The sequence below is a fragment of the Rattus norvegicus genome, chromosome 7 (genome assembly GCF_021556685.1).
Source record: "Rattus norvegicus strain SHRSP/BbbUtx chromosome 7, alternate assembly SHRSP_T2T, whole genome shotgun sequence".
NCBI lineage: Eukaryota > Metazoa > Chordata > Mammalia > Rodentia > Muridae > Rattus > Rattus norvegicus.
Window position 1 is genome coordinate 91,919,162 of NC_141540.1, and position 26,540 is coordinate 91,945,701.

The 26,540-nt window shown below is 38.5% G+C and overlaps 1 long non-coding RNA gene across 4 annotated transcripts; it reads right to left on the minus strand.

Moving 5' to 3' along the window:
- Positions 1 to 1,795: 1,795 nt before the first annotated feature.
- Positions 1,796 to 11,396, minus strand: LOC102548590 (uncharacterized). 4 transcript variants are annotated; one of them, XR_015624801.1, is made up of 4 exons: positions 11,103 to 11,396; positions 10,518 to 10,610; positions 6,035 to 6,180; positions 1,796 to 2,054 (listed from the first exon to the last, which is right to left on the minus strand). It is a non-coding gene; the product is annotated as an uncharacterized LOC102548590 (long non-coding RNA). The 4 variants fall into 4 exon arrangements; XR_015624803.1 differs by having other exon boundaries at positions 10,511 to 10,610; XR_015624800.1 differs by lacking the exon at positions 6,035 to 6,180.
- Between the last annotated feature and the right edge of the window lie 15,144 nt (positions 11,397 to 26,540).

The following is a 26,540-nucleotide window of genomic DNA, read 5'->3' on the forward strand; positions in this document are numbered from 1 at the left end:
GGAATGGCTGGGAAGGGAAACTTATTGGCACTCCTTCCACGACTCTAGGTACTTCATTAACATGAAGAACTCTATTGTGAGCCTACTTGACTGTGACCATGTCTTTTTTCCTATTGTCTTGGTCTGAGATGTTAGGGATGCGTCATCTACATGTGGAGGGGTTTGGGGTTTTGCCATTACATGACTGATGGCCACAAATCTATGGGGGTTGCAGCTAGTGACAGGGGCCTGGTGCAGAGAACAGGCAAAGCTCCTACCATCCCTTTAGGGTTTCCAGGGCCTTAAGCCTTTAGTTTGACCATACCAGGCTTCTTCTTATGGCCCTCAGCCTGCATTAAATGTATGTACTAAGGGTGTGTCTGTATTCTACCCTGATCATATTTTTGAAAGTGATCCCTTGCCAGAGAAGCCATGTTGCTGGATTAAAACTTCTCTACACAAGAGAACAAAATGATCTGTCGTATGCTATCAAAAAACAATATAAGCAATTAATGTCTTATTTGTCAGTACATTCAATTTAAAGCTCAAAATGCAAATGTCAAGGACTGCAAAAATTGTTTAGCAGTTAAGATGAAATACTGTTCTAATAGAGTTCCAAGGTTCAATTCACAGAACCCATATTAGCTAACTCCAGTTCCATATACCTTATTCCCTCAACAGGCTTTCATGTACACCTTTAGCTTGTAGTGCACATAAACCCATGAAGGCACGTGTGTAAGCATGTGTACACACACACATGTGCACAGGCACGTACGCACACACACACACACACAACTTAAAATATCAAAATTTAAACATTTAGTGTTGAATATGTTTAAAGCAAAAACTTACAAGAACATTCTAAATCACTTTTAAACCACTTGCCTTTTATCAGTTTCAATCAAAGTGCATCTGAGATTTGAGTAGCAGTCAAGTTCTAATTTATGGATTCCCAATGTTGTGTGAAAACTCTTAGATTTATTTAGCAGATGAGAAATTTAGCTTGTAATTACATTTATATTCTAGAGATGTTAACATACACGTTGGGCACTGTAGTTTGTCAGAAATAATCATCTACTTGAGTTCCAATAAAAATGGAACAGAACCCGTACAAATGTAAGAAGTTAATGTGCATCAGGTATTTATTTTCACTGAGCTTGAGAACCAATACCAATATCAATGTATGTTTATCAAAACCACCTTTAAGTATAAAGTATATATTCCTTGTGTTACTCCTTTTTTGCGTATTGCCTTGTAAGCTAGGCAGAAGAATATCATGTATACTTTCAAGATCATTGAGTTTTCTTTTGTGTTCACTAACCATTCATCTATCTAAGCTGATAAACCAGAGAAAATAGCATTACTCAGATGCTCATCCTCTTTAAAACGTAGAAAAATGAAAGGTAAGATTCAGTGTGATTGCTAACTCAATGAGTCAATAGTACCGTACCCAGTCAAAAGAAGGAAGGTAGGGCTGGAGAGGTGGCTCAGTGGTTAAGAACACTGGCTGCTCTTCCAGAGGTCCTGAGTTCAATCCCCAGCAACCACATGGTGGCTCACAACCATCTGTAATGGAATCCAATGCCCTCTTTGGTGTGTCTGAGGACAGCAACAGTCTACTCATATAAATAAAAAAAATTAATAAAATAAAACCAGAAGGAAGGTAATCACTGGTTGCATCAATGGGAGTTTTCCATAGGAAAGGCATCAAATTCTTAGTCTGGGATAAAGAGTTCATTTTGGCCCGCATGTTTTCATGAGGAAGTGATAAATAGAAGTTTGTTCGGAGAAACATCACAACCAAGACTTACAGAAATGAGGTTATATGACATTTATTGACAATACTTGTTGACAATAAATTGACAAATGACTTCAAATACTTTAAAGATTTATATATAAATATGTTGAGACTGGAAAGATGACTCGGCAATTCAGAGTACTTCCTGCTCTTCCATGGATCAGAGTTCAATTCCCATTACCAGGCTTGTTGTCCCTCCTGGTCCAAGGAATCTGAAACCTCTTCTGCAACAGCAGCATATATGTGTCATATATGTGTCGTACATAGAAACATATGCCTAAATAAAAAGATAAATGGAAAATTGTCATATATATACAGAGAGAAAAATGGTTAAATGATAAATTTTAGGAAGTAAAACTTTGCAATCATAAGAACTTCCTAACAACACAGGGATAAAAAAAAGGTACAATGAATTGTGATTTTCCTATATGAATAAAAACATGTTGTTAAGTTAGGTGCTTTAAGTAGAGCATACGTCTGATCCGTCTACAGTAAGGGCCTTGTGTTGTCTTCACGGTACAATTCTGCTTCTCTCCAGGAGAATAATTTAGTCGACTAGCTCAAAGGAATGAGAAAATATGTTTGTAAATTGTGCTTGTGACTGACACTGCGAACCCCTGGCATGCTAAGACCTCTGAAAGTTCAGTGACAAAATTCAAAGATGTGTGATGACTGCTGAAGCCAACAGGGCAACATTATGCAGAGGAAAATGCATTTCATTTATTGCAAAATGCATTGTGTGGAGAAAGAGAAAAAGGAAGGCAGATCGTGAGAAACCCTGTATCAGGCCTTTTCAGTTCAGGTAAGTGCTAAGTCACTATCAGTATTCTAGGGATTTACTGCAGGTGGAAAAATGTGCATCAATTTGCAATGAACATGTTAGGATCTGCTGACCAACTCCACAATAACTGAATGCGCTGGGTCAGAGCAATGAGGGAAGGGAGTTGTCAGATTTCAGCAGTTTTGAGGCCCTGGGCTTTGTATTTTTTTTTTTAAGCTTGATGAAGCAGGAATGTCATTGACAGCTTCCTGTATGAGTCAGGTCCCAGCTAGAAGTGATGCTGCCATGTTACCACATCGCTGTGGTTCTACATGCTTTTTTCTGGAGTGGGCAACATTTTCTTTTCCATTCTGTCTGTGGTCTCCATACTTGTGACTTTCAGTCTCTTGTCTGCCTTCTTCAAGCTTGGGGTTTTCTATTTTCTGGAGTTTCTAGTAGCTTAACCTTCTTTATCTGGTTTGTAGCCACTGTTTTGCTTTAGTTCTATCCATCTGTTGAAGCTTTTCCAACCCACTGTTGCCTTGGGGCCAGGTCATAGCTCTTCCCAGTAATGATTAGATGCTGTAGGTATCAATTTTAAAAAGTTTTAAGTAAGCAATCTCTCAAACAAAGTGCACTTTAATCTTCTAAGAACCTGTAAGAAATGGATCTCAACCCTAAGGACAACTTACAGTGAAGTTGTGCATTAAGATTTACCGAAAATGTGCACTTACTTTCTCAATAAGTGCTTCTTCCACACCGTTTGTAAGTCTCGTGCTAGCTTGTGAAAGGAAGGTACTGAAAGAGTTGTGTCTGATCTCAGGGAATATCTTACACTAGACCCATTCCAGCATGTGCTTTTTCTCTCGAGTCCAATTTACTAGAACTTTATGGCTTTCATTTATTTTTGCTCTTTACTCCTTTTCGTTTTCTCTCTTCTACCACAGAGGTAACAACTGCTACACCTCACATATAGAGGTGTGCCTCCTCTTTGACTTCTAGACTCCGAAAAATGAATTTGAGGTTAAGAAAGATGTCTTAAACTAGAATTCAAATCTGGGGTAGATGGGTGGTAGTCAAACACAGAAAGCATTTGACAAACCAATTTATCCGTTAATTTTTAAAGACATATATATTTCAAGTGAATTTAATTTGCATATTTTCTGACTCATTTCCATCCCATTATCATAAGTTCTTTTTTAAAGAGTCGCTGCATTTTTTACATTATCCGAACAAGCACTTGTGTCATCTGTGACTTCCTAACCTTTGTTTTCTGGAACTCGACTGTAAGAAAATCCTTTGTCTAAATCAAGGCCTTGCCCGTCTTCAGCTTCAGGAGGAAGCACAGAGAGCAGAACCCTGCTGGGTTTGCCTGTGCTCTAAAAATTTGAACTATTTGCTGGTGAGTTTTGATATCAGGGTGTTCATTTAGAAATACCTTCATTATGTCAACCCATTATTTAAACAATTCATATTAACTTATGGAAAAGACAAATGGTCAAGAGGAGCAGCCAGGATATAACGAATGGGTTGTCTAATGGCATCACTGGGATAGACCTCCTCCTTCATTTTATGGGCTCTCTGTTGATTCATCCCAACATCATGCTCTTACTAATAAACACACCACTGCTGACTTGGCTTCCTGCAGGTGGTCTGTTAAAACTGCTGTGTCCTTACATAGGCAACATCCATGTGGAAACAGTGAAGTGTCATAAGCTGCTCTTAATTCCAAAGTGGCATTTTAAAACAACTAGATCTTGCAGAGGCAAACAATGATGATGCTGCTATTTAGAGCTTCAGATTATGTCAGAGCCCAGAAAAGACAACATGTTTGCTTATACACATGAGCTTGTGGACAGAAAGTATGGATTATATTTAATGATTATTGCATGCTAGGCATATTTTCTGTGCTTTATATATGCTCATATTCTTTTCTGCTTAATGTTCACCAAACACATAAATACATTTTATTAACTTTGGTTTGTAATGGAGGATGCTGAGGTACAGGGAATGTTGTCTGAGGACACATAGCTATGAAATAAAGGAGCAAAAATTCAGCCCTAGCCAGAGACAGTTTTTACTGTTTCAGAAAAAGTTGTCGTAATGTCTCAGAACCAGAACACACACACACACACACACACACACACACACACACACACACATGCATGCAAGCACTCACGTACTCATATATCAGAATAATGCATTTAAGGAAGGAATTAGCATTGGTTTCTGGGAAAAAACTCAGACTGGTACTAAAGATCTATTGACTTTTATTTATTCTTTCTCTCTTCTTAACAGCACAATGTCTTTAAATAAAATACATTACTGTATTTCTACCAGGGTCTTCATCAGCAAACTAAAGAGCAAATTAAAAAGGAAAATGCTTGCCCTGTAAGCTTTCGTGATTCGCTGGCTACATAAAAGCATGCACTGTTGAAAGCATTTGAAGCCAGGCAGGTCCTGGGTTGGGTGCTGAGCCATGACTGAGGACAGTGCACAGAGCTGGGGTCTGTTCTCCCTGTTGGTCTCAGTTCTGGGTATGGCTTGTCAGCTGTTGCCTATTTTTCCTTTTCAATCTTTTCTTATCAGAGGCAGAAGGCATAAAGGATGCCATCTGGGATTGCTTGTTTAGATACAGCATGGTGTTAACAAGTTTCCCTCTCTCTTACTCTTTCTTGTTTATTGCTAGTTGCAAGGAGCAGAAGTACACATGTCCAGATGAAGCTATCACCAAGGATCTGTTCTTCATCAAAAACTTCAGGGCAACAGGAAAGGCAAGGCAGGGCGCTCGAGTATGAGAGAGAACAGGCAAGAAACGCTGGGCTGTGTGAAGATGCATAATCACCTCCAGCACCTAGAGGAGCTTCAAGGTCAAGCTATTTGAAACTGTGAAACAAACCGTATGAAATTGCATTGACACCCTCTAAAGGAGTTAGGGACTGTGTATTTCTTGGACTCTGGAGGCTGACAGAAGCATAGCACCTCCTAACCTGGTAGAGAGATTTTTGATGGTTCAGTGTGAAAAGCACGAGTTTGACTTACATGATCTTTGAAGTCATGTTCTGTCCCTGACCTACTGAGATTCCATGTAGGTGGACTTTGCACCTGTCACCAGTTCCCAAGAATGTTGGCTGCTAAATCTAGTCGATCTTATCCTATCATTAATATGCCTATCAAAAATGGGAAGAGCTCTTTTGAAAACCAAAGTCCAACTGTCAGTCTGGCACAGAACCGTCTGTCCCTTGTCACTGGGTGGGACAAAACTTTGGAGCATTTTGTTCTTTGCTCTTTGTCAGGAGGAACGTGACAGCAGACTTTAATTGGGTTTACCGTCTTCCCCTGTGTAAGGGACTGGTTTCATTCTGCTTCTGTGAAAATGACCTGAGACATTAGTGAACATTTGAAGTTACTTAGTCTCTCTCTCTCTCTCTCTCTCTCTCTCTCTCTCTCTCTCTCTCTCTCTCTCTCTCTCTCTCTCTCTGCTTTACTTTTCTTACCTGTTAAAATGAGATTGAGGCTGGTGCTATGGTACAGAGGTAAATATGCCAGCTATGAAGTCTGGCAATAAGAGTTTCATCCCTGAGATCCACAAGTGAAATGACAACCAGTTCTTACAAGCTGTTTTCTGACCTCCACGTGCACACTGTAATATATGAATTTCCATATGCATACACATACTTGCACTCAATGTAAATAAATAAAATATAAGTAAAACTTTTAGTAATCATAGTGATGATAGTATTGGTTTTACAGTTTTGTTCCAGTGTTTTTGTACGATGCTTGGCTCATGACATAACTAGCTGCAGTATCAGTTACTTTGTTTGCTCTAATACTGGCTAGATGGATTGGCAATTCTGATGAAGGGTTGCCCCTTTAAACATTCTGGAACAGTAGAAAGGTTAGTCACCTCTACTGCTTTGGAATGAGAATAATTACTATAGCTTGAATATACTGGCTTCTAATTAGATTTCTTTCAAGAAAGAAATCAGTCCCAGCTGAGTCACAAGCCAGCTCTTGATTTCCCCACGCTCAGGGCTCACACTCCAAAGGGCCTGTGGATTAACTTCTGCAGTGTGCTCGAACACTGCTGGCAGTCGTCTGTATTTCTGCAATGACAAACACTGCTTGTCTCAGAAAGAAAATATACATGCATAAAATAAGTCTCCATACTGCTAGTGTCTAAATTAAGAAACCTAAAAAACAATTTGTGGAAGCGAGCAGGCAAAACCAACAGCAGTTTTGGCTGGAAAAAGAGCAAATTCCCCATTCTGCAGTGGAGGCTCCCCCATTGTGCTGATGGGTCCTGTCCAAAGCCAGCGTTGGAGAATGCACACCAACATGGCACCTTGGAACACATGTGCATTCAGAACAGCAGAACACTGGTAAACGAAGGTTAAGGAAACAGCACCAGGTCAAGGTATTACTGAAACCCTTGAGGAACTCTGAATTTCCAAAAGACTGTCTATGCTGATCAAGGGACCCACAAAGAGAAATTGTGAAATCCTCATTATGAAACCCTTTCTGCAATGTGTGACATCAAATATGTCTATTATTATTTACCAAAAGCTATGTCATATCTACCTGGGGCTCTTAAATCCTGGGTAAGAGGAATTGCAGCCATTCATCCATTCATTCACTCGGTACAGTTTAACATACCTCTTCCCATCCTCAAAATATTCCAATCACTCTGCTAACTGCTTAAAAAGCACCAAAGGAAAAAATGCTATCTCTTGGCTCATTAATGTTGCAAAGAACTACTTTGTCTATAGAGAGATTATTTCGTGTTTGTATGGATGCACCACCTGTTAATTAAAAAGTCTATGGCCTATTCCTTTAGGTAGGAAATGGGAGATGGGACATCTAGGAGGAGAAAGGATTCTGAGATAGAGTCAGGCAGAAGACCCGGCAGGAAGATGATAAGACAGACAGACACTTGGTGCCTGGGCACAGCTAACACAAGTAACCAGCCTCATGGCGAAATGGAGGCTAGAAAAATGGTACATTTTAAGTTGTATCTAGTCAGAGAAAAGCCTAGCTATATGTCTAAGGTATGTATAAGTATATTTTGAGTCTGAGTCTTATTGCTGGAAGCATGGGTCTGAGAGAAAGAACTGAACTTAACTTCACCATTGGTCTAGTGTGTTACTATCCTTCAAAGTTAAATTTCTGTCTTCTTTGGAGGTCATGTCTACAAAGTATACAAGGTTGGATCGCTACTTTCCTTAGGCAAGGAACTGTTTTATTTACTATCCTGCTAAATGTATATAATGAATATTCTGTTGATATCAGATTGAGTTATCTTCCAACTGGTCTATGAATTTTTAAAAAATTAATTTTGGTATGTACAATAGTATAACTAGCAAAAACACTTGTATTACTCCATTTTGTATGTCTTTAGCACAAGTTAGTGCTAACATGGGGCATTGGACTTGGCTTTGTTGACTAGGGTTTGTCAAACAGAGTACCACAAGATGTGTGGCAAGACCAAAAAGAAACTTGTCTCAAAATGTTAAGTCTGAATCAAGCAGGCCTTGCTTTCTTCACCTCAAAGCTCTACAGAAAAGCTTTTTCCCTGACTATCCCCATTCTAAGGGTTATGGTTTGTGTTCCTTGGCTTGTGGTTACCTGCATGTGGGGTGTGTTTTTACCTGGCTTTCACTTTCTGCATCTTTCTCACCATGACTTTCTTTCCCAAGAATACTTAGTGGATTTAAGGCCACCTCAATTAACCCAGGAGGAATTTAATTTTCATTGGTATCTGTGAGGATCTATTCCCCAAGGTCATGATCACTAGTTAGACATCACTTTGAGGGATCATCTCAACCCAGTCAAGAGTTCTAAAGTTTTCCAGAGAATTTACTAAGAGTAGAAGTTGACTTTAAAAGCACAGACTCAATATCCAGAATCAACTGAGGACCACTGCATGGGCAAATAAGTCTTGGAATGAGTGAGGATAAAAGGTTATAGAAGCAGACTGAATGCCAGCCAATCTAGAGTCTTCTATGGAGTAGCCCAGGTGCATAGCTCATCTTGGTTTCAGCCTCATCATATGATCTTTCATTCTCACGTTTGGTTCTTATTCTTATTCACAAGCCAATATCATGGTACTGGGTATTTGGAAGGATGGCACTTGGTCTTTTCTCTATTTTTTTTGAAGTACAGAACTCCTGAATTAGCCATTTCCATGTCTTCCTTAAAACCTTTCTGTGATACTGATCCATATGTTTTCTTTCATCTTTCTCTCATTGAAGTTATTTGTGAACATTTACAACTAATTACCAATACCTCTTTACTTTTAACCACTATTGTTTTATGCTATCCTTTTATCATCTGCCTAAATGTCTACTAAGGAGATTCTTAAATGGTAAGAGAATTTTGAAATTGTACCAAAGGACCAAAGGACTTATTCTCTCTCAGTCTTGCATATGCCTTTTAGCAACAACATAATCTCCATAATAAAGAGGCATGCTGCTGAGGAAGCCCACTAAGAATCAAATCTCTCTCTCTCTCTCTCTCTCTCTCTCTCTCTCTCTCTCTCTCTCTCTCTCTGTGTGTGTGTGTGTGTGTGTGTCTGTGTCTTTCTCTCTGTCTCTCTCTCTGACTCTGTCTCTCTTTTTCTCTGTCTCTCTCTCTTTGTGTGTGTCTGTGTCTTTCTCTCTGTCTCTCTCTCTGACTCTGTCTCTGTCTCTATTTTCTCTGTCTCTCTCTCTCTTTGTGTGTGTCTGTGTCTTTCTCTCTGTCTCTTTCTCTCTGACTCTGTCTCTGTCTCTCTTTTTCTCTGTCTCTCTCTCTCTTTGTGTGTGTGTGTGTGTGTGTGTGTGTGTGTGTGTGTGTTTCCTATTTATGGGCCCATAGGAAGTTGTATGCCCTATTCTGTCACTCTCTGCCTTATGCCTTAAAGAGAGGGAATCCTCCTGTCTCTTCTCCACTGCTACTGAGCTAGGCTTATAGGCACAGTGCTTGCCCAACATGTGGAGTTTTAATGGTTCTGAAGATCCCAACTCAGGTCCTCACGCTTACAGATCCTGCGCTATTACCCCTCCAGCCACCCCCTAGGCTCCTTTGCGGAGCCAGTTGGAGTAAGCTAAGCTGATGGACAAATTATGTCTCAAAGTGACTCTTCTTTAATGGAACATGTCTGCTGATGTACACGAAAATCATAGACAGACGAAACAAATGCTGAAATAGGAAATTCAAACCAGAATGTGAGCTTGTGAGGCTGAGTTCTTTCCCATTGATTTGACCTGTTTCTTGACAGCTTGAAAGAAGCCAGGGGAAAACTGTAGACAAGGTTTTCTCCCAGAGGGTAGCTGCCACCACTTGCTCAGGGTTTTATCACTTGGGAAACTCTGCCAGGATAGGGCACACCCAAGTCTAGGCTGACAGAGCACAAACTTGATTTTCTTCTCTGTCTAATCAGACAATTCATTGTATCATTTCAAGCTTAATGTCCAAGGATGCTGGGGACAGAGTAACCTCGTCTTCACTTTAAAGTGCTGATTTAATAACTAACGTGTGTAGCTTCCTTGCTATGATCTGTCATTTTCAGATCACTCCTAAGTGAGAGCCCCTCCACTCAGTTTTTTCTTTAGCCAAAGTTCCTTTCACACTCCACCCACCTCTAAATTTCTACCTTTGAACTGAGCAAAGTACCCTAGCAAATGTTTCACAAAATGAGACTGGACTTCTCGTTGAAGGTCTACTTTTATGATTTTAACTGGTCATCTTTTTTTAGAAAGAAAAAGAAAGAAGGAAGGAAGGAAGGAAAGAAGGAAGGAAGGGAGGAGAGGGAAGGGAGGGAGGGAGGGAGGGAGAGAGAGAGAGAGAGAGAGAGACAGAGACAGAGAGAGAGACAGAGACAGAGACAGAGAGAGAGAGAGACAGAGAGAGAGAGACAGAGAGAGAGAGAGACAGAGAGAGAGACAGCTGTCTAGAGCCAAAGGAGATGGAACAATGTACTGTTTTCTACATACGTCTCACCAATATACTACTGTCTTATTGGCAGTTGACACCTTTAATTCAGAACTGCTTCTGAAAGTAATAGAACTTCGAGAATTCACCATAGCCTCTCATCTGGGAAGAAAAGGAAAAAAAAAAGGAAAAAGATGCTCAAGTTCATTCTCTCCTCCCTCTCCCTCTCCCTCTCCCTCTCCCTCTCCCTCTCCCTCTCCCTCTCCCTCTCCCTCTCCCTCTCCCTCTCCCTCTCCCTCTCCCTCTCCCTCTCCCTCTCCCTCTCCCTCTCCCTCTCTTCATTAACGTATTTGATCCAAAATTATATATAAAAAGCAAATTTCCTCAGGGGTACCTGGGAGTACCACAAGAAAGAATTTATTTTTATTTTCTTATTCTTCCCTAATTTTTGTTCTGCTTCTTTTGATTTGATATAAAACATTATGAAGCCTAAGCAGATTTTAGAATCGCTGATATGGGCCTCCTTTGGTCCATGAAGAAAACTTTCAGAAACGTGTGTTGAGCCTTTTGACAAACTTTTAGTATCATAAACGACTGCTTTTCCTGGCTTCCCTCCCCCTCAGCCATAGCTCCCCTTTATGCCCTCTTGCTTACAGCGAGTTCCCTGTTTTTAGCTGAGTCACAGCAGCTGGCTGGCTCCTCCAGGGTCATACTGTACGTAACACAGAATCCTCTCTGTTGGCTACCATGGTGCTTCAAAAGAGGGCTGTGGCAGCCGCAGAAAAGCATGCTGGGTACTGCAGCCGAGCCTTCCTTTGAAGCCCTGAAGCAAGCGGCTGGCAGAGGGAGCCTGGGACAGCTCAGAGATCCAAGGTTCCTGGATAACATGGCTTTGCTGAATCCCAGGGCTCTTGCTGCCGTTCCTGATGCTGTTCAGAAGCATGCCCTAAGGAAACTCAGAACAAAATCCAGACAGACAGAAGCAGAGTCACATGGCATAGAAAAGCCAATGGCTGCCAGGAAACAGCCTTAAAACTGCCAGGGCCTTGGCACCAGGCCTGCGGCTCTGCCAGCAGGGTGAACAGTGGGGTAGGAGTGGTGGTCATTTTCCTTTGCCAGTCAACTGGCTTGTGTCTGGGCTGGGAGGACCTGCCGGGAAGCTCGATGTTTCTTTCTTCTTTGAAAGTAAATGTTGGTTAGTTGAAGTAAAATATATGCCCTAACCAGGTGGAACAATGCAGATTTTCATAGCTAAAAACAGAATCTGCTGGTTTTCCGATCCTGAAAACTGGACTGCTCCCAACTCCTAAAAACTAAAGGCTGAGTATTTTACGAACTTCAGATTCCAAAGCCCAGGTTGATTTAGTGGTTCTTTCTTCTTATGCGTCCTCACACTATTGATCGCTATCTGATCTTTATTCTGTGAAATACTATTACTTTATAAACGGTTTATAAGCCAATAAGAGAAGGAAAAGAAGAAGAATGTTATCCAGGCAAGGCATTTTCTTACAGCGTGTTGGTGAAGAATATTTATGCATTAATATTGACAGCATCCCCTTCCCCCCCCCCCGAGGGAGGGTGTGTGTGTGTGTGTGTGTGTGTGTGTGTGTGTGTGTGTGTGTGTGTTTTCCTGGCCTCAAGTAAACACAACTGAAGAAATAATTGATTCTAAATGGAAGATTTCAAATTGCTAAGTGTCCCTGTGTCACATTCAAAGGCTGGCTTATTAGGAAAGTGGAACGATTTACACTGTACAGCTGTACCTTCAGAGGACACGGAATGCTGGAATACTTTTAAAAGATAAAACGATCGCCAGCAGATGCTATTTGTTGCTTCACTGCGACATTAATAGAAACTTATAAAACTGCACAGTTTATCATTATACCCAGAGATGTGATGCAAATGCTAAAACAAAGAACGGAGTGTATTATCTCGAGGTATTTACATTTCTCTTTCAATTAACAGGACTCAATGAAATACTTAAGATAGGAGATTTCACCTCAAAAGACAAACTTTTTAATTAGGCTGCTTTTCTTCAGCTGTAAGTGCTGAAGACAACCAAAGTTAAATAGAAATATCCCGTAGAAGGCAAAGACTAGCCAAGGGAAAGGTGACATTGGACGTGAACCTGTGGGGGTGATTGTTAATTGCTCTTTTGAGAGGTTAAGGCATACAGGACGCATAAGAACAGGGTCACCTTGAGTCCAACACATTAAAATGTTCTTATTCCTACCTATGCCATCTAAAAACAAACAATACAAATTACAACTAATTTGCTAGGAGCCAGTAGTTTCCCGGTGTTAACAGGTGTAAATGCTCTATGGAGTATAATCAGCCTGTGTTTGTTTCAGAATTCTTTTTTTAAAAATTTTTAATTTTTATATTTTTGGTTCACAAAACAACGAACAAGCAAAACGAACCTTTCCTTCCCTTTCAAGTAGGATTGAAATGAACAGAAGTATAAATGAGCCAACACTTCCTAAATGAAGACACATATTTGATATGAAGGAATTCTCACCCCCACAAGAGTAAAACCATGCATGGTCCATCAATAAGAATCATAGTAAAGTCTTCAATGAACAAAAACAGAAACAACGGCTTTGAATGGTAGGAGATGAGGAGGGAGTTGCTCAGTGATTCTGTGTTGGATTGATTGACTTGCCAACACTATACAGGTAAAATATCTGAATGGTTTCTCTGGAAATGTCAAGCTACAAACGATCATAAAACATCTATGCTGTGCCAGGCATATAGTAATTTCTCATTTTCTTTAAACAAAAAGGCCACCTTTTATATTTAACTTGCCATAATGGGTGGCCCACTCCTCATGAATGTAAGCATTGGGAAGTCTTAAGTCAAAATTAGAAATGATTAAAACAAGATACATTCTATCTGGATCTCGTGACCATCAGACTTCTCATACTGTGAGAAGTCATGCTCAAAGACAGGATGCTCAAACAGTGGAGATCAGTTTACCAACATGAAGATTTGACTTGTGGTTTATGCCATTGGCTTACCCCTTCTCTTCTCAGTCACTCCCGTCCACTGTAGACATAGTCTGGTACTGTACATATAGACATCTCAACTCTTTGGAGAGTCAAAGTCCACAGAGTCATTGGCCAACCTACTTGCAAAAGGGAAAAAACAAACAAACAAAAAACAATACCTAGTGTCAATTCACTGGTGTTTAGGTATTCATAACAGAGTGGTGTCTACCTGCAGACACATTTGCCACAAAAGAACATTGGCTTGTGTGGACTTTATGGGAGGAGAACTAACTTCCAAGCATCTTACTTCGTTGTTATATCATATATTCATTCCCTGGTTTATTTACCTTATCTGAACATGCACTTGTGGCATTGCTATTACTTGCCAAATATTTGCTAGGTACCAAATGAAGATAATCAAGATTAGCCCTTGATTTTAGAGGGTTACACTGGTCCCTATGAGGAGTTAGAGTGGAAAGAAGTGTTATGTGTCAAAGAACTGGGATTCATGTTTGAACGCACTATTTCTTCTCTGTTTCTAGTCATCTGATGTCTTGGAACAAGCCTTTGCCCTCCTCATCTTCCTTGCCACATCTGTAGTGACTCGGGTCTGTATTTCTATCAGAGTATGGTGGGAATGTTTTATATGCTTAATCTTTTTTTGAACTTCTTTTTCTTTCAACACATAGTGTATGGCTCCTTAAAGCAAATCTCTGCTAAGCAGTCATTTAAAAATATATTAGTAACACAGCATTCTTGCTCAAAAATCAGATGATAATTCAGTTTAGCTGTACAGACAAATCCTCAGTCTGCATTGTTCTCTGTAACCTGGTTCAAGTCAACTAGACAGCCTTAAGTTTTCCAGGGTTTGACAGGATTAACATCTTGGCTTCCTGCCTTAAGATTTGTATTTATGACATATCTGATTATGCTATACTGTGATTTAAATTCTTCCACTGACTGAAGACTTGATAAGATTCCTTTGACTCCTAGATCAAGTTGAAAAATGCATAAAGCAAAAAAAAAAATGCTTCTCTGACCTCTGCCTCTCTGTTCAACATCATCATCTATCATTAGCTATCTATGTCTATTAGCCTGCCGTTCTAAACTGATCAAAGGCCCCATATGCGGGACTCATTTTTTTTCAATATTACTCTTACATCATGTTTTTTTTTTTGCTTTAGAATACAATTTTCTATCTTGTCTTTCTAGTGAACCTACTTCAAGAAAAACATAAATTCAGACATTTTCAAGATTTCTCCATGTAAGAAGTTTTGAAAACACATATAGGATGGTAAATGCTGAACAATTTTGTATACATCTGTATGACATTATTACGACAAAAAATCTTATGAACTCGACTAATATAGTGTTTTACGTTTATGGTGTGGTATGTGTCTACCCCACTATATGTAAAGATCCTAAAGTTCAGAAGGAATGCGTAACTCCTTCATGTGTGTATCCTTATATCACATCCCAGTGCCGAGGTCTCTAGTGGTGAGATTTGTATGGCTATGTGAGAAGATCAAATTACAGCTCCCTGAGACTGTCCTCAGGCCTCTGTAATGAATTATCTCATTTAATGCTGACGACAGTCCTAGGAAGGAAGCACTAGCTAGAGGATCTGCAAGTACAAACACACCGGCCAGACGTCATAAAGACACCACTGAAGGAAAGAGGAAAGTCGGGTTCTTGTATTCTTTAGCTTGTGAATTAAATCGTGCCGACTTTTATGTTGATATACAGCTGTGCACACAATGTGTCTGTTTGTTCTGTGCATCGTGTCATTTATTCAAAAAGTCTACTCAGTTCAACATTACCAAAGACTAAGATCCTGGGTCACCAAATTACCTTTAGGAAACTGATTTTGCTTAAGTCTGATTCCCCTTCCTTTTCTAAATTATTTTTATATGGATTACAGAAGGAAGCATTTACAGCTGTCTCACGATGGCTACCTGATAATTTTTCCTAGTAGATTATAATTCCCTTGAAGTAGAAAGTTTTAACATATGTGAAGTAGCCTCACATAAGAACACTTTGTAGGTTTCATATACCACCGTTCAAGCACCAAACATGGCCATCAGCCCAGAAGCTTCCTATACTGTTCTTTTGGAATCTATCACTATTTGGTCCACATTTCCAGGTAAGCATTGACTGATTTTGGTCATGCTAGATTCTTTTTCTTATTCTAAGTATTCACATAATTAGACTCATTTAGTGTGTACTGAATTTTAGCGGTGGTCTTCTCCTCAGAGTAATTTTTTGAGGATCATTGCGTTTGTTGGATGTATCAACGGTTCCTTTGGCTATTGGCTATATAAAGTGTTGTCTATCTATTTGCCTGAGAATGGGCTTTTATTGTCTTGGGCTTGGTGAGTAATCAATTGCATATGAAACTAATTGATTATTCTTTATGTAGACATGCTTTTAAACAAATTAAAACCAAGAGTAAGAAGAGTGCTATTGTATAAGTATACTGCATTTTTACTCTCAGAAAAGTAACTTCATTATTTGAAGCAATTATGAGGTTTTCAATTTCCGTCAGGAGTAAATGAAATATCATTTTCCATGCACTTTAGGTAAATTCTTGAATGCCTGAGCAGAGGTATGCACTGTCACTTTGCATTGTATTCCACAGATGGTCCACAGGTTCACATCACACCATGTGTTCTTCACTATCAAGTAATTTTCTTTGCTAAAGTACATATTAAACTATTTGTCTTCTTACTAATATGTTATCTGACTTCATATTATGTAATGACAAGTATTATTTATGTGTTCTAGATAAGCTCTGACCAATAGCAATGTTATATAAGTCACATGTGTATCATTAAATTTATTAGTAGTCATGGAAAAAGACACTGAAAAAGTAAGCGAACATTAATACAAGTAATACATTTTATTTAGCCAAGTATATAAATATATCTCATCTCAACATGTAACACATATAAACTTTAACAATGTAACATTAGATTTTTATTGCATATCTAAAGCTTAATGTATATTTTTTGCTTATGACATATCACAATTCCAGTAAAGTTGATCTAAAAGCTCAGTGATGACATGTGGTTGGTGGCTACCACATTCAACTTTAAGTTCCAGGCCCTCTCTCTGATACACCCTTTAAAAGAATTCTCCCAAGCTGCCTCTTGCATCACATTTTCATACGGTGTTACGAGAACATCAAAGTCTACATGATGATTTTTTTTCATTTGTGACTTGTCTCATGAGTGTGCTAATACCTTTGCTAAAGCAGTCAACAAGATTTTTTTCTTTTGTTTTGTTATAATATTTAAGTCTGTGACTAATTTCAAAATATATCAGCAAATAGTGGGAAGTATTTCTCTCTCTCTCCATATATATATATATAATATATGTATATATATTATATATGTGTGTGTGTGTGTGTGTGTGTCAGTTGTAGATCAATTTGGGGAAAATTACATTATAATGAATTGGGTTTTTTAGTCAATAATTGGTGGATATATCATTATTTACATTTTGAATTTCTCTCATCACTGTTGGGGAGTATACAGTGCACAGATGTTGCATTTAACTCAAACTTTATTCTGAGTATTTTGTATATTGGTGCAATGGTGAAAAACATTTTTTATTCTGCTTTCTATATTTTGTTGTTAGCATAATGGAAATACAGTCTATTTCATAAACAAAATTTTAAACTCATTGAACTGACAATTTAACAATTTTAATTAGCTTGGGGGATTTAGAAATTTTCATACAAAAAAATCACATAGTGTCAGAATTATGACAGTTTACGTTCCTTTTCTTTGTGCTGATGATCTTTGTGCTGGACCTTTAGCACAAAGCTAAAAAGAAGTAGAAATATTGGATATTTCTGCATTTTTGTTTTCAGGGGTAAAATTATAGTCATTCATTATTTGGTACAATATTAACTGTAGGAGTCTTTAAATAAAACTGTTAGTCATCATAATTCCTAGTTTGCCTTAATTCTTTACCAAGAACAGCTTCTAAGTTCTATTCAGTGATTTTATCCATATTCAAATGATCATGTTTCATATTTTCTCTTTTTAATTTGTTAATATTGCATTATTTGAGTTTAAACTATTAAACCAACCTTGTATTCTTAAAGGAAAAACAAATTTGCTCATGATATACTCATATGGAACTGATTTCAAAAAATATTAAATTGAATTGCTAAAATATTAAAATCTTTTACAATCATGTCCATGTGGAATAATGTGCTTTAATTTATCATGAAAATATTTTTGTTTGGTTTTGATGTCAGGAAACTATTAGCTCAATGTTTCCTGTCCAATTTTCAGGTGTTGTCGATATTATAATGACTGGTTAGATTGAGTCCATGAGAGGAGCTGAGTGTCGCACCTGGCAGAGATGGAGACAGGATTGCTCTAGCTCTTTTGAAGCCCAGAAAAACTTACGCTCCAAATATCAGACACTGAGCATTCTATACTCATTTTGGTTTTGATTTCATCTGATTGTAACTGTGCCCTCAGAAATATAAGAACTTAACTTCTTTTAAGTGGTAGATTTTGGTTAGGTACAGCACCCAGTTGAGGAATAGGGCCACCCACCCTTCTCAAAATTTGAACCCAGAATTGTTCCTGTCTAAAGGAAATATAGGGACAAAGTGTGGAGCACAGACTGAAGGAAAGACCATCCAGACACTGCCCTACCTGGTGATCCACCAAACCCTGACACTATTGCTGATGCCAAGAAGTGCTTGTTGACAGAAGCCTGATATGGATGTCTCCTGAGAAGCTTTGCCAGAACCTTACCAACACAGATGCAGAAGCTTGCAGTTAATCATCAGCCTGAGCCTGGGGACCCCAGTGAAGGAGTTAGGGGAAGGATTGAAGGAGCTGAAGGAGTTTGCAACCCCAAAGGAAGAAACACAATATCAACCAAGCAGACCCTCCCCCCAGAGTTCCCAAAGACTAAACCACCAACCAAAGAATACACATGAAGAGACCCATGGCTCCAGCTGTACTTGTAGCAGAGGATGGCCTTATTTGGCATCAGTGGGAGGGGAGGCCCTTGGTCCTGTGAAGGCTTGATGTCCCAGCATAGGAGAATGCTAGGGTGTGGGGGGGAGTACCCTTATAGAAGCAGAGGGTGGGGTATGGGGTTTTGGGAGGGGAAACCGGAAAGGGGGATAACATTTGAAATGTAAATAAACAAAATAACCAATATTCTTTTTTAAAAAAAGACTGTGAATCTTCTAAAGATGGATTGTGCTTTAGATTATGATATTAACATGAATACTCGGGAAGAAATAATGAAGTAAAGATTATGATCCAATAGTGATATCTTCGTATGTCAAGTTGGCAAGGGGTCAATTGTGCTGACACAAACCAGAGTCAGTCAGCAAGAGGAAATCTCAGCTGAGGAATGGCCTATGTCAGTGTTTTGTTGGTGTGTGTGGGGGCAATTCTCTTGATTAATGAGGGATGTGAGAAAGTCTAGCCCATTATGGGCAGTTCTGCCTCCAGGAAGTTGTCCTGGCCTATATTAGAAAAGAAAATGAACAAACTACGGAGAGCAAGCCAGAAAGCAGAGTTCTGAAGTTTTGACATGAGATCCTGCCTCCAGGTCCTGGTATTAATTTGTTCATTGACCCAGGGACTGTGATATGGAAGTGAAAGCCAAATAAGCTTGTTATTCTCCAACTCCCAACTTGTTTTGGGTCATAGTATTTACTATAGGGTCCAAAAATATTAGGAAAGTTCTGGTCAGCCTTCCTAAGAGCTTGGTAGCTTTGGTATTGGCAAAAGTCTAACCCTAGAATCAATTTATTAAGGCACTCTAATAAGGAATTTTCTTGGTAGAAAAGCTGTAAAATTTCAACTTAATTATTAGATATATGTTATCTCTGAAGCTAGTTTACTTCATTTAAGTTGTTGAATTTATTTGCACATGATTTTTAAAACATTATGTTATTTTTCTATTTATATTTGTAATGCTTGTGCAAACAACTTCTCGTCTGATTTCTACCCTGGTAATTTGTGCATTTGCTCACTCTTGATTTCTCTAGCTAGAACTTTGTCACTTTTCTTTACCTTCTTTAGCAATAGATTTCTCTTTCCTTTTTTCTTTCTCTTTTTCCCTTTCTTTCTGTCTGACTTTCTTTTTTTCTGGATGCTAAGATTTCTTTGTTTTTTTTTTTTATTATAGATTAGTCTTTATTTTTGCTATTACATATTTTCTTTCATGTTTTTCCCTTTTCAACACTTAATTTAACGTTCCTGTATTTTTCCAGTTTTGGGGGGGTTAGAATCACCTATGAACAATCAGAGAATTTTACCCTTTTCCGTTACAGTGTTTAGCATTGCATTCCTTTGTTCATATATGACAAAATGCACATTTTAGTACTCTATTTTAATTTTCATTTTACTGAATCCAGCATACTTTTACTTTCTCTTTTCAACTCCTTTGAACAGTGGGTCATCTTTCTTCCTATAGACTGTAGTTTTGATATATCTAGAATTTGGGGGGTTATTGAAGTTTATATTTAAATTCATGATTTTATTTGAGTTTTTATACACTATATAAAGCATATGATGAGAGTCCTTTCTCTAAAAATATTTGTTCTCTCATCCTAGTACTGTCTGTTGAATAGGTTGGTTTTGATACATTATAAATGGTTTGAAGTTCTGGAGAATTTCAATCAACTGTACTTTCGGGTTACCATTTCTGGACCACATATGCTACTCTATTCTGTTCGTCTTTGTGCCTGTCTTTTTATTAATACCACACAATCTTACTATAGATTGGTAATAGTCATTGAATATGAATCATGAGTTCTTTGGCCATTTCCCTATTTTAGAATTGTGTCTCACCTGTCTGGTTATTTATCTTCTTCATGTAAATTCTAAAGTCATATAATTTTTAAAGTCACCAACCTAAGATTTTTTTCTAGATTTTTAAAATAATATTTTATTAATTATTTGAGAATTTCATATCCTGCATTTTGAGCATATTCACCTCCCTTCACCAACCCGTCCCATATCTCCTCTCATTACCTGCCCCTCCCTACCCAATTAAGTTAGCTAGGATTATGTGTCAACTAGAGTCATCTGAGAGGAGGAACTCTCAATAGAACGTTTCTCCATAAGGCTGACCTGTAGGCAAACCTACAGTGTATTTTCTTAATTAACAGATTCATGGGAGAGGCCTCATTCCATTATGGGTAGTGCCACCCCTGGGCTGGTGGTCTTAGGTTCTGTAAGACAGCCACCTAAACAATCATGAAGAATAAGAATAATAAGCACTCGTCCCTGGCCTCTGCACCAGTCCTTGCTTCAAAATCTATGGCCTCCCTTAGTTCTTATCCTGACTTCTTTCCTCATTGTCTGCAAGTGTACATGGAGAGCTCTAAGCTGGAACAAACTCTTTCTGCCACAGGTTGTTAATGGCCATAGTCTTTATCATGAAAACCCTCAAGACACTCCCCAGCTTTGAGTTTCCTTCCTTTAGTTCCTTTTCTGTTTTTTTTCTTCTAAGGTATTCTAATTTGTGTTGCTCAACTACACTTGGAAATACAAATTACCCTAGAATATCCTATCAAGTGCCACATAATAGCAAATACAAACAAGCAAACAAAACAAACCAGACTCTCTTCCAGAAGCTATGAAATGTCAATATTCTTCAGTTAGGGATAGGATCCCATGCTCCTATGCTGGGTTTTTGTCTTGCTGTACCTTGCATGGATCTAGTGCATGCTATCACAGTCCCTGCGATTTCATATGTGCAGAGAATACGGTTTCCTTGAAGTTGTCCATTACCCTTTGGTACTTTTGACTTCCTCATCCTCAAATACTCCTGAACTCCAAAGAAAGCAGTGTGATATGCATTAAGGCTCATTAAGGGCTGAATACTCCAAGCTCTTATGCTCTGCATACAGAACGTCTGTTTGTTAAATACCATCTATTTTAAGGAAGTGGATGGCTCAGCAGTGTTCATCTATGGATGTAACAGGAGGTCATTGGCCAAAGCTATGTACATTTAACAGAATGTACTCTCTTAGGGTCTACGACCTATCTACCCACAGGTACTTGGGATTCTGCTAGGGATTGTATTGGATATGTATTGCAAAATGACATCTTACCAATATTGGGTTTTCTTATCAATAAATGAGACAACTCAATTTTTTGATAATTGAAGGCTTGTTCATTCATTCACCTTCATGTGTCGTTTTCACCACACAGATTCTGAAGACGTTGCTCTAAATGTATAGAAGTGCTTTCTGTGTGTTATTTCAACAGTATTCCTGTCTCTGCATTGCCTGCCAGAGGGCTTGTTCTTTCCTTGGCTCAATGTAGATTTGAATATATTTCCCACATGACTTCAATGGCTGACTTTCCCTGTTCTTCCCGTCAGTAATCCTCTCTCCAGCCTACCAACTCTGTCTGTTCAGGTGAGTGCTCCACTTTGGTTCACCCTCCTTGGACTCAAGTAACCCAGAAACTTTCTATGCACTAAGATGGACGGCAATAACACATTTACTTAGTTTATCTCTTTTCCTAAATGGAGGTTCCTGTACCGGGCTGACTGTTGGTCAGTGTCTGAGACCATGTTGTTTTGTGCACCCTTACTCATTTGTGTGTATGCATTTAATTATTATTGCTAAATGCTTAAGTATCTCTTCTACCTTGAGCATATTCCTCCCATAATCTGTGCACTCCTTTATTGTGTCATTCTTCTCTTCCATTATTCCTTTCTGTGATGCTAGATTGGATCATTCTACCTTAAGTCATATACACATAGATATTCATAATTTTATATATCTACATAAATTCCAAGAAACACAAATTAGAGAAAAATATTAAACAATATGTGCCTTTTTGAGCCTAGCTGATTTCATTTGACATGATGATCTTCAATTCCATTTATTTTCTTATAAATGGAATGACTTTGTTGTTATGATTGAGAAATATTTCATTTGATATACTCTACTTTCTTTATACATTGCTGTGGGCTTAATTTTTAAAAATAATATAGTTGGGTAATGTCTTAATTGGGGCTTCTATTGCTGTGAAGAGACACCATGATCACTGCAATTCTCAATAAAGGAAAACATTTAATTGGGACTGGCTTACAGTTTCAGGGGTTAGGTCAATTATCATAGAGTCATGTAAGCAGACATGGTGCTTGAGAAGGAACTGAGATTTCTATATTGTGATCCATGGGCAGCAGAAGTGACTGCCATAGAAGGCCCAACTTGAACATCTGAGACCTCACAGTTCTTCCGGATAGTGACACATCCTCCAACAAGGCCACACTTACTTCAATAAAGCCGCACCTTCTAACAGTGCCACTCCCAATGGACCAAGCATTCAAACACAGGAGTCTATGGAGGTCATTCTTGTTTAAACCGCGACAGGTCATGGTTTTGTTTCTTGGAAAACATACACATTGGCTAATTGGCCAAGATAGTATCCCTTCTCACCCACATACAGTGTCCACCAACTTGCCAATATTTTTTGTTGTTGTTTATATCTGCCACTATGAGCACAGTAAAAACTAGGAGAGCAATTCTATTCTTTGTTCACCCTTTATAGCTGGAAACAGAATTTTCTACTGGGTATCCTAATTGGAAGTATATAGGAAAATATTGCTGCTTCTACACTCATCTGTTTCTGCTTTAGTCACATTGACCTTCATTTAGTTTTGTACATTTAAGGTGATATCTGAGAATACATATAAACAGTGTTTGCTCAATTGATTCTCTAGCGGATTTCTACTCATCCTTAAATGACATTGCAGGTGTTTCTTCTTTTCCTGGGAGTCGTATTTGGCTATAGTCCTCAACTCTTGTTATTTCCTAAACTTAATTATTTCTAATTTTAAAGTTATTTGTATCACTGATAACGTACTTGTAGTTTCCTCTAGAAATTCATGTGCACTAGACTCTAACTATTTGTTCCTCATGCTATTTCTGAAGTGGCAACATATTGTGGGTAGCCATGAAGGATTCATCACCCCTATAGATTAACATTGTATCCATATTTATCTTTTTATCCAGATAAATTATTTTCTATGTTTACTTTGCTGTTATGCACACTTAAGCAACTGTGACTTTTCTTTCATAAAATTCAATCATTTGACAACATTTCACCAAAGTAAAGAGCGACAGGACAACCTTCCATCCATCAGATCATAGCGTTAACTATTCTGAAACGAGGAGCTGCCATCTGATCACTAACTAAGCCAGTGATAGGGAAATTCCGCAATGAATTAGAGCTTGTAAGCTGCCACTTGCACAGATGCATTAAAGCACAACTTGGCACAGCTCGTCAGACGGAAACGGACTCATGAGGGCATCAGATTTCCTCGTGCTTCCGCTTTGTTTTTATCCTTCTAGTTTGTTTGAAAACTCATAAAAACCATATGATGCATTTTCAAATACGACTGCCGCAGCTCAACATTGTGTTCTGTCTCATATAGTCTGAAGCTTCCTTCCCACTTCCCATGCATCCCTATCCTGTGAGTCCTGCCCCACAACAAACATGCCAAGGAACATTCTTGTACTGCGTCTTTCACTGTGAGATAGACAGGGCAGCAGGGGTCATCTTAAAAACAAAGCAAAGCAAAACAAAACAGAAAAGTAGTGGGTCTATCTCTAGCATTTCACAGCATTTTCAAGGTCCTGATTCATGATTAAAATGATGTGTTTGATGAGTAGTCATTCATATTCTTGAAATAATTCTTAGATGTTTTCTGTAGTTGTAGAAAGAACACACACATTTCTAGGCTCCTTCTGAATTTTGTGGTAACCCAGAATACCTCTCCAGAGTTAGTCATTATTTTTCCACTTAAAATGAAAACTCATTGTGTTATAATTGTCCTCAGATACAGAAAATGTTCCCAAAGTTAAAAATAAAAACTTGAGATCTATTGGGAGGAACTCGTAAAGATTTCTTTCTTTTTTGCTTTTGTTTCACTATCTGAAAAACCTGAGAAATAATTGCTACTTACCTTCACAGCAGAAAAATTATGAAAATTATTAAAATAATGTATGTAAATTACATCTCTGTCAGGAGCCCTGGATACTTAGGTAACATATTCCGCTGCTAAAATTTCATATGTGTGCTATTTAAATTTTACCTTACTGCTTAAATAAGTAATTTCCACATACAACCAAGTGTACTGAAGTTCATTGTTCTTTATCTTAGACAGGCTCTGTGTTATCTTAATTAATTTGAATGGACACAGGCTTAAAATTCTCTCTATGCAAACAAGCACGGGTGTCCTGTAATAATAATATCAGACATGGTTAGGAGCTGGTTCTGTTTACCACAGGACTTCTCTCTGTTTTCAGTGTAGTGTTTTTTATTTAATAGTGTTGATCTTCTCTAAGAAGTTACAGTGAAGTAAAATGCTCAAATATGGGAGGCTGCTATTTCCAAGTTCAAATTTTGTCTTTGGTACACATTCACTGTGAGGTGCAGAACCAGCTCCATTTCTTCCTACGGACCTCAGATCTCTCAAATGGCACTAAGTGCCTACAGTTTACCAAGGATTACCGATCCCTATTGTAAATACGGAGTACTAATGAGAAGTTTACGTGAGTGACAGTTATCCTTGATAGTGAAATATAATGGTCACTAATAGTTTCTCTCAGTCCTAATATTTACTATGGAGAATAAACAGTCACTATAGCTAGAGAGCATACATTGTGTTTGGTCTCCACATAATCAAATGGATTCATGTTGTTTCATTCTTGCAAAATTTCATCACACTTCACTGATATAGAAAGTATAGCTACACTAATTTGTTCAAGTTAGAAGTACAATTAGCTCGAGGACTTTTGCTTTTAAAAATCTGACTGACATGCTTTAATGGTGAAACACAACTACTTTAGAATTTATTTAAATTTCTTTTTCAAAAAACAGCACTGGAGGTAATTGGTATTTAGGTAACTTCTTTTTAATTCTTTTGATATTATAAAATAATTACATCAGTTTCCCTTAGCCTTTCCTTCCTTCAAACATCTTCCATGGGACCTACATTGTTCTCTTTTAAATTCATGGATTTTTTTTGTCTTTAATTGTTTGTGTGTGTGTGTGTGTGTGTGTGTGTGTGTGTGTGTGTGTGTGTTTCAAAATATATAAATACACCTATTCATTCTGTCTAATGTTACTTGTATGTATGTGATTTCAGAGCTGATCACTTAGCATTGACTAGCCAGTTTAGTGTTTCTTCCTTGGGGACCACAATTTCTCCCGCTGTCAGTATTCTTTACTTGACTTTAGGGCTTTTTCTAGGACTGAGGTCTTGTGAACATCCCCCTGTCCATTTTAGCATGTCTATTGGTGTCCTTCCTGTCCACCTCATGTTTAGGCAGCCAAGTCAGTGAGAGAAAATAGATGTGACTTCTGTCATTTCTGGAGACACAGGTTGACAGCAAGATCCCTGTTCCTCTAGATCTTCTGTACAACAGACATCACGTATTAAATCATGTATACATTGATTCAAATGACATTCAGATTTTGCAATCTTTGTGAGATTTATTTCATATAATTATTTTCTGTGGAGTATTACTATTACATTTCTAAACTTCAAAATATCAAGAAGAAGCCACTAGTCCAACCATCATTGACTCTGGCTCTACTCACACCTCCTTCTAATCAGCCATTTATAATGAAGAGAGAAGCAAGGTTATAAAAACCTTTTCATCTGCCAAGTGTTTGGACATTATAAATCAACATCTGAGAGAGCTGCGTGCAGAAAAATCACAAATGGCAGCAGTGATCTAAGGAGATGTATGCCTCACTCTGCAGAGAGGGCAGGCCGGGGAGGGGCCCATTGCGGAGGGGAAGTGCAAAAGATGCTTCTGTCACTGGCATCAATTGTGAAACTCCCAATCTTTCGTAGGGAAATAACTGCAACAGAAACAACATGGGGGATAAGGGCGGGACTGATAAGAAACGGCAGGAAGAAATACAGAGGCGAATGCCAGAAGCAAACCACTGAACTGAGAATAGGACCCCCGTTGAAGGAATCAGAGAAAGAACTGGAAGAGCTTGAAGGGGCTCGAGACCCCATATGTACAACAATGCCAAGCAACCAGAGCTTCCAGGGACTAAGCCACTACCTAAAGACT